Source organism: Anopheles ziemanni (assembly GCF_943734765.1).
Source record: "Anopheles ziemanni chromosome X unlocalized genomic scaffold, idAnoZiCoDA_A2_x.2 X_unloc_35, whole genome shotgun sequence".
NCBI lineage: Eukaryota > Metazoa > Arthropoda > Insecta > Diptera > Culicidae > Anopheles > Anopheles ziemanni.
Window position 1 is genome coordinate 180,001 of NW_026689802.1, and position 8,960 is coordinate 188,960.

Consider the following 8,960-nt stretch of genomic DNA (forward strand, 5'->3'; position numbering starts at 1 on the left):
ATGGAAACGTAAGGCATCCATGACTGCCATAACGTAAGCCGCCGCTGTGCGCGTATACCCATTCCCCGTAGGGAGGAGCAAGCCGCCGCTTAGAGACGAAGCATAAAGTGTCCTCATTCCACATAGGGCAAGCTGGATGAATCCATTTTACCCAGGACGGCCGAAGCGGCGTGGACCAGGGGAGAACTGAACTTTATACTTCACACCACAGTAAGTCTACGTGTCCTCTTCCACATAGGGCAAGCTAGAACTAACTATCTTACCCAGGACTGCCGAAGCAGCGTGGACCAGGGGAGGAACACACTTTTTATAGAAACGTAAGGCATCCATGACTGCCATAGTGCGTAAGCCGCCGCTGTGCGCGTAAACCCGTTCCCCGTAGGGAGGAGTCAAGCCGCCGCTTAGAGACGAAGTATTAAGTGTCCTCTTCCACATAGGGCAAGCTAGAATGAACTATCTTACCCAGGACCGCCGAAGCAGCGTGGACCAGGGGAGAACTGATCTTTATACTTCACACCACAGTATTGAGTAATGTGCCCTCTTCCACATAGGGCAAGCTGGAATGTTCCATTTTACCCAGGACGGCCGAAGCGGCGTGGACCAGTGGAGGACTACACAATCATGAGGTTTGATATCGACTTGTGTGTTTCAATAGGGTACCGATGGTATGTTTTGAACCGATTTGATTTAGCCATTCTGAAGTCATCACTTGGTTGAAGCGCTGAACTAGGGAGGCATCGTTTACATATATATTGGGTTTCGCATGCTCTACTAGGTTAATGTCATAGGGTTGGCTATCGAGCATGCCCAAGTGATGACTTGATTGTGTGCTTGCTTGAATTCTTCACATTTCATACCATCGGTTAGTTGTCGAATCATTCCTCGATCATAACCTTCGTTCTTGGTTCATGTATGCTCTCTTCCACATAGGGCAAGCTAGAATTAACTATCTTACCCAGGACCGCCGAAGCAGCGTGGACCAGGGGAGAACTATACTTTGTCTTGTATGCCCTCTTCCACATAGGGCAAGCTAGAATTAACTATCTTACCCAGGACCGCCGAAGCAGCGTGGACCAGTGGAGGACTATACTTTGTTCATAACACCACAGTATTGAGTAATGTGCCCTCTTCCACATAGGGCAAGCTAGAATGAACTATCTTACCCAGGACCGCCGAAGCGGCGTGGACCAGTGGAGGACTACACAATTAAGAGGTTTGATATCGACTTGTGTGTTTCAATAGGGTACCGATGGTATGTTTTGAACCGATTTGATTTAGCCATTCTGAAGTCATCACTTGGTTGAAGCGCTGAACTAGGGAGGGGCATCGTTTACATATATATTGGTTTTCGCATGCTCTACTAGGTTAATGTCATAGGGTTGGCTATCGAGCATGCCCAAGTGATGACTTGATTGTGTGCTTGCTTGAATTCTTCACATTTCATACCATCGGTTAGTTGTCGAATCATTCCTCGATCATAACCTTCGTTCTTGGTTCATGTATGCTCTCTTCCACATAGGGCAAGCTAGAATTAACTATCTTACCCAGGACCGCCGAAGCAGCGTGGACCAGGGGAGAACTATACTTTGTCTTGTATGCCCTCTTCCACATAGGGCAAGCTAGAATTAACTATCTTACCCAGGACTGCAAAGCAGCGTGGACCAGTGGAGGACTATACTTTGTTCATTACACCACAGTATTAAGTATGGTGTCCTCTTCCACCATAGGGCAAGCTAGAACTAACTATCTTACCCAGGACCGCCGAAGCAGTGTGGACCAGGGGAGGACTATACTTTATACTTCACACACTAGCCATACTGAAGTCATCACTTGGTTGAAGCGCTGAACTACGGCGGGGTAATCGTTTACAGGTTAATATCATATAGCTGCATGCTCATTAGTAGATAATGGAATATTGTATGGCAATATGAGCATGCCCAAGTGATGACTTTGTTTCAAGCTCAACAGGTAGGGTATTGAGTCCTCTTCCACATAGGGCAAGCTAGAATGAACTATCTTACCCAGGACCGCCGGAGCAGCGTGGACCAGTGGAGGACTCTATACTTTATACTTCACACCACAGTATTGAGTACGACTTGCATAAAGCCCCTAATGAGAACCACGAGGGCTCTCTCAATGTAGAACCACGAGGGCTCTAGTACCGATTCTCTCGGTACGGCTTGGTCCGTGTTCCTTTATGCTTGTACTCGCGAAAAGTCTCAACCCGGAGGTCTTGACTTTGTATTGTCATAGTTGGACTACGACGGGGCATCCGACCATTGCTGATCGAACACCCCTGATTCACCATCTTTCGGGTAGGCGGTACGCGTACCTCCGGACGTGGAAGTCTCAACCCGGAGGTCTTGACTTTGATTGTCATAGTTGGACTACGACGGGGCATCCGACCATTGCTGATCGAACACCCCTGATTCACCATCTTTCGGGTAGGCGGTGCGCGCACCTCCGACGCGGAAGTCTCAACCCGGAGGTCTTGACTTTGTATTGTCATAGTTGGACTACGACGGGGTATCCGACTCATCGAATACCCCAGAAGCACACCATCTTTCGGGTAGGCGGTACGCGTACCTCCGGACGCGGAAAGTCTCAACCCGGAGGTCTTGACTTTGGTTGTCATAGTTGGACTATGACGGGGCATCCGACCATTGCTGATCGAACACCCCTGTTACACCATCTTTCGGATAGGCGGTGCGCGACACCACCGACGCGGAAAGTCTCAACCCGGAGGTCTTGACTTTGTATTGTTGGATAGTCCTCTTCCACTATAGGGCAAGCTGGAAATATTCCATTTTACCCAGGACTGCCGAGGCAGCGTGGACCAGGGGAGAACTTCACGGAATCTTCAGGCATCCATGATTGCCATAGTGCGTAAGCCGCCGCTGTGTGCGTCAACTCGTTCCCCGTGAGGAGGAGTCTAGCCGCCGCTAAAAGACGAAGCATTAAGTGTCCTCATTCCACTATAGGGCAAGCTAGAATTAACTATCTTACCCAGGACCGCCGAAGCAGCGTGGACCAGGCGAGGACTACTTTATACTTCACACCACAGTATTGAGTACGACTTGCATAAAGCCCCTAATGAGAACCACGAGGGCTCTCTCAATGTAGAACCACGAGGGCTCTAGTACCGATTCTCTCGGTACGGCTTGGTCCGTGTTCCTTTATGCTTGTACTCGCGGAAAGTCTCAACCCGGAGGTCTTGACTTTGATTGTCATAGTTGGACTACGACGGGGAATCCGACCATTGCTGACCGAACACCCCTGATTCATCATCTTTCGGATAGGAGGTGCGCCCACCTCCGACGCGGAAGTCTCAACCCGGAGGTTCGGACTTAGAGTTTTTCCCATTTAAAAGTTTTTCTCTTAGCCATACTGAAGTCATCACTTGGTGAACGATTGAACTAGGGCGGGTTAATCGTTTATAGGTATCATGTGGTTTGCATGCTCTCTTAGGTTAAGGTCATGTGGTTGGCTATCGAGCATGCCCAAGTGATGACTTTGTTTCACGCTTGCTTGATTTCTTCATGATTCCCTGTTATATAGTGTAATCATTCGAGAACAGGGAATCTTTGGTTTTGCTCAACAGGTATTGGATGTCAACTTGGTATCTAGATCGCATTAAGTCTCAACCCTTAGGTTCGGACTTGTATAGTGACATCTTGTTACGGTCTTGAGTCTCAACCCGCAGGTTCGGACTACCTAGTGTTTGATCGAATATAATATGGCAACTTGTGCCTAAGTCTCAACCCGCAGGTTCGGACTTCTGTTTATTTGGCCAATGTATGTATAAGGCAACTTGTGCCTAAGTCTCAACCCGCAGGTTCGGACTTGTGTATTTGTTCGAAGTCATGTATAAGGCAACGTGTGCCTAAGTCTCAACCCGCAGGTTCGGACTTGTTAGTGTTTCGTCAACTTTCATATGGCAACTTGTGCCTAAGTCTCAACCCGCAGGTTCGGACTTGTGTATTTGTTCGAAGTCATGTATAAGGCAACTTGTGCCTAAGTCTCAACCCGCAGGTTCGGACTTGTGTATTTGTTCGAAGTCATGTATAAGGCAACGTGTGCCTAAGTCTCAACCCGCAGGTTCGGACTTGTTAGTGTTACGTCAATTATCATATGGCAACTTGTGCCGAAGTCTCAACCCGCAGGTTCGGACTTCTATAGTGTTTCGTCAATTATCATATGGCAACTTGTGCCGAAGTCTCAACCCGCAGGTTCGGACTTCTGGAAGGATCACTTGGCCACTAATGATCCTTCCGCAGGTTCACCTACGGAAACCTTGTTACGACTTTTACTTCCTCTAAATCATCAAGTTCGGTCAACTTCGATAAAGCAGACGCGGTTCACGAGGATCCAGCGAACGATCATCTCCAAAGACCTCACTAAATAATCCATCGGTAGTAGCGACGGGCGGTGTGTACAAAGGGCAGGGACGTATTCAACGCTGGCTGATGACCAGCACTTACTAGAAGTTCCGAGTTCATATGGACCATTGCAATCCATAATCCCTACTAAGTGAGTATTTGAGTGATTTCCCGTTCCTCTCGGAATAGGAGACACGCTGCTACCCACATTGTAGCACGCGTGTAGCCCAGAACATCTAAGGGCATCACGGACCTGTTATCGCTCGATCTCATTTTGCTAAACACAAATTGTCCTGCTAAGCAGCGTACCGTAAGTGCACTTGCGCACACGAACAGCGAAGGTGTCAGGTCATACTCCACCGAAAGGTCCTAACCCGTTCCAATCGGCATCGACGCATTAACGCTGACTGCGTTCTAGTTAGCATATGTGAGTCACGTTCGTTATCGGAATTAACCAGACAAATCAATCCACGAACTAAGAACGGCCATGCACCACTACCCTTAAATTTGAGAAAGAGCTATTAATCTGTCTCACCTCCATAAGTTCGGACCTGGTAAGTTTTCCCGTGTTGAGTCAAATTGAACCGCAAGCTCCATTTCATTGTGGTGCCCTTCCGTCAATTCCTTTAAGTTTCAACTTTGCAACCATACTTCCCCCGGAACCTGACTTTGGTTTCCCGGAAGCTACTGAGAGCACCTGGTTGTAGCGTCTCCCAATTGCTAGTTGGCATCGTTTACGGTTAGAACTAGGGCGGTATCTAATCGCCTTCGATCCTCTAACTTTCGTTCTTGATTAAAGAAAGCATCCTTGACAAATGCCTTCGCTTTAGTTAGTCTTACGACGGTCTACGAATTTCACCTCTCGCGCCGTAATACTAGTGTCCCCAACTACTTCTGTTAATCATTACCTCCGGTCTGAGTACAAACCAATGAAAGATTAGACCAAGGTCGTATTCCATTATTCCATGCAAGATTATTCTAGGGCGTTTGGGCACCCTGCTTTAAGCACTCTAATTTGTTCAAGGTAAACGTGAGCGGTCGAGCTCTATGTTACACTTGCACCCGTTGAAGGGCACACCATGACACAGACTTGGTGCCCTACCACACCATTGAGTCGCAACCAGATTCCGACTTGGCCCACCGACCACGGGTTGACCGGGTCGGCGGAGCCGGACTGTGTTGGACAAGTATCAACTTCGAACGTTTTAACCGCAACAATTTTAATATACGCTAGTGGAGCTGGAATTACCGCGGCTGCTGGCACCAGACTTGCCCTCCACTTGATCCTCGTAGAAGGATTTATGCTCTACTCATTCCAATTATGAAACATCATTAAAGAGTTTCATATTGTTATTTCTCGTCACTACCTCCCCGTCCCGGGATTGGGTAATTTACGCGCCTGCTGCCTTCCTTGGATGTGGTAGCCATTTCTCAGGCTCCCTCTCCGGAATCGAACCCTGATTCCCCGTTACCCGTTGCAACCATGGTAGTCCTCTATACTACCATCCATAGTTGATAGGGCAGATATTTGCGAGATCTGTCGTCGGTGCGAGACCATACGATCAGCATCATTATCCAGACTTCAACTCAATGACACGGAGAACCCGCGATTGGTTTGACTAATAAGTGCACCAGTTCCCGCGAGGGTCCTGGCATGTTGCATGTATTAGCTCTAGATTTTCCACAGTTATCCAAGTAACTAGGTTGATGATCTCGTAAATTATAGCTGTTATACTGAGCCTTATGCGGTTTCACATTAAATCTGTTTGTACTTAGACATGCATGGCTTAACCTTTGAGACGAGCGTATATTACTGGTAGGATCAACCAGAATTCCGACTTTGCGTTCGAATGTTCATTGTCCCATTGCACCCGGAGGAGCAAACACCACGTTCTATATGTTGTCAAGTCCGGTAGCACACGGGAGGCGAGCCCCCGTGCGAACCTCATTGCCCTCGTATCACACACACCCGATGCACCGGACAGGCACTTGAGCGGCATTCGACTCCGCTAAGCGCTCGTGCGCCCGATTGTGCATGCGCTGACGGGGCCTTCATACCCCTACCACAGCGACCTTATGCCAAACTTCCATGAATACTTAGGTGAGCTGACAAGGGCCTTCATTTCCCTACCATCAACTAAAGGACACGCTAGGCGCGTCCGATCATTGCAACTGCGGGGCTTTCATACCCCAATCACCACAGTACGCAATTCACCAGAGTTTAATCACAACCCCCCCGGACATGGCACACTATTAACTTGCAACAAAACTTAGTGTGTGCCGGGCACATCGGTTCCACAAAATCATTCCCGATGTACCCCAATTGGGGTTGTGAACGCATCCATGGTCCTCTGACACACCCAACCAAGCGTGGATACTACATACCTCAAACACCCAGTACACTAACAGACAAATCAATATATGGTTGCTTTCCCCCAGACATTTGCCAATCACTTGGCACCCGGACGGGAACTCGCTCCTGATTGCGCCAATGCCACCCATTTGCCAAGAGCGAGTTCTGTATGTAGATTTCATTTGGAAAGACAACCGTGTACTGGATATTCTATCCGACGATTACAGATGACGAGTACGAGACTCGACTACACTCACGGATAATACATTTTGGGTCGAGATTGCTTTCGGGGTTTTCGATTGGTCTTGCGCTTGTAAACGTATAACTTTGACTTGTGGTAACTTCGGTATGTTAGTCGATCACGTGGATGTGAACTGGTTAGGGTGAGCAATATGTTCACTTGCACTCTGGGTAGGAATAGGTGAGCGCTATAGGTTAAGATCATTGTATGGTTCCATCGTGATGACTTTCGCTAGATAGTAGGATGTTTGGATAGTTATAACGTTTTTGGCCATTTGTTCATAGTGTTCAGTCCATTGAGGAATTCGATTGGTCTTTGCTTCACACACGTGGTCGATCACTTGGATGTGAACTAGGGTGAGAATAAGGTGTTCACTAGTGCTCTTAGGTTTTGGATCAGTACTGAGCACTTGATTGGTTTCGCATAATATGTATCCATAGTGATGACTCTTTCCAGCTTAAGATTTCGTTACCGGTTTCGAATCCTCCCCACGTTCGCTTTTACTTGGTTAGGTTTTCGAGTGTAGATTTGAAAGCAATCTCATGTATGTATCCCATCTGATATAAGCCACTGACAGTTCATGTCACCTCGTTCAACTCTCGCTGGGTCACAGAAGTATGTTACTGCGCCCATTATCCCTACTCGGATAGGTTCGGTTCGTTCGTTTTATACTACGGTGAGTAAACTCAATTTGTGCATCGCATAGCCATGGAAAGCAAGCTTTCGCGGGCCTCTTCGACTGTTTTGATACGAGCTGTGCCCGTGATGCTTGTCATCCCAGGATACTAGACCCCTTTGGACGACCGCATGACCATCAGAAAGTAAATTCCACGTTCGATTTGGGGTGTGAACCCCGAACATAAAGTCTTTGTGTAGAACCACGAGGGCTCTATAGTACCGATTCTCTCGGTACGCTTGGTCCGTGTTCCTTTATGTTCGTACTCTTGTGAATAAGATTCACGTTCGTTTTGGGATATTTGCTACTGTCACCGTTTGAGTACTATGGGGCTTGAACCCCTAACATAAAGTCTTTGTGTAGAACAATATGTACCGTTGGACTCGGTTAACGGGCTGTTAGCCCGCGTGTGGTTTAACTCACTGATACCTTCCATTGCCCATACGCTAGTTTGTTTGTGTTCCTTTGGTCAACTTCCATACTTGAATCATTTGTGCTACCGCTGCTGCTTCGACGCTACTTTGACATCTTCGCTTCTATTTAAATAAATAAATAAGCTGAAGCTAGACATCAGTAAACACCACCACAGACACCACAAGCACGCCTTCTCCTCGTACTTCCGCCTCACGCGGGAACACGGACGCTCTAAATACTTCGAATTCCAATGCCAGTATATTGTAAACCACGGGTTCTTTAATGCTAGCGGGTCGTCGCGACCCTAGTTAACATCATGGTGCACGTCTCGTGACGGGTGTCACGGCGTAGTTAAATGTATGCGATACATTTCTCAAATATAAGCGCTCAGTCATCTGTACATCATGGTAGGTTCCCACGACGTGCAATATGCGTTCAACTTATCAATGTTCATGTGTCCTGCAGTTCACATTATGACGCGCAGTTAGCTGCGGTCTTCATCGATCCATGAGCCGAGTGATCCACTGCCGAGGGTGACTAACTTGCGTAAGCCGCCGCTGTGCGCGTATACCCGTTCCCCGTAGGGAGGAGCAAGCCGCCGCTTAGAGACGAAGCATAAAGTGTCCTCATTCCACATAGGGCAAGCTGGATGAATCCATTTTACCCAGGACGGCCGAAGCGGCGTGGACCAGGGGAGAACTGAACCTTATACTTCACACCACAGTAAGTCTACGTGTCCTCTTCCACATAGGGCAAGCTAGAACTAACTATCTTACCCAGGACTGCCGAAGCAGCGTGGACCAGGGGAGGAACACACTTTTCATGGAAACGTAAGGCATCCATGACTGCCATAACGTAAGCCGCCGCTGTGCGCGTATACCCGTTCCCCGTAGGGAG

At 48.0% G+C, this 8,960-nt stretch overlaps 1 non-coding gene across 1 annotated transcript; it reads right to left on the minus strand.

The window, feature by feature from the left end:
* Positions 1-8,444: 8,444 nt before the first annotated feature.
* On the minus strand, positions 8,445-8,599 carry LOC131292143 (5.8S ribosomal RNA). The gene has a single exon (XR_009189836.1). It is a non-coding gene; the product is annotated as a 5.8S ribosomal RNA (ribosomal RNA).
* Positions 8,600-8,960: the final 361 nt, after the last annotated feature.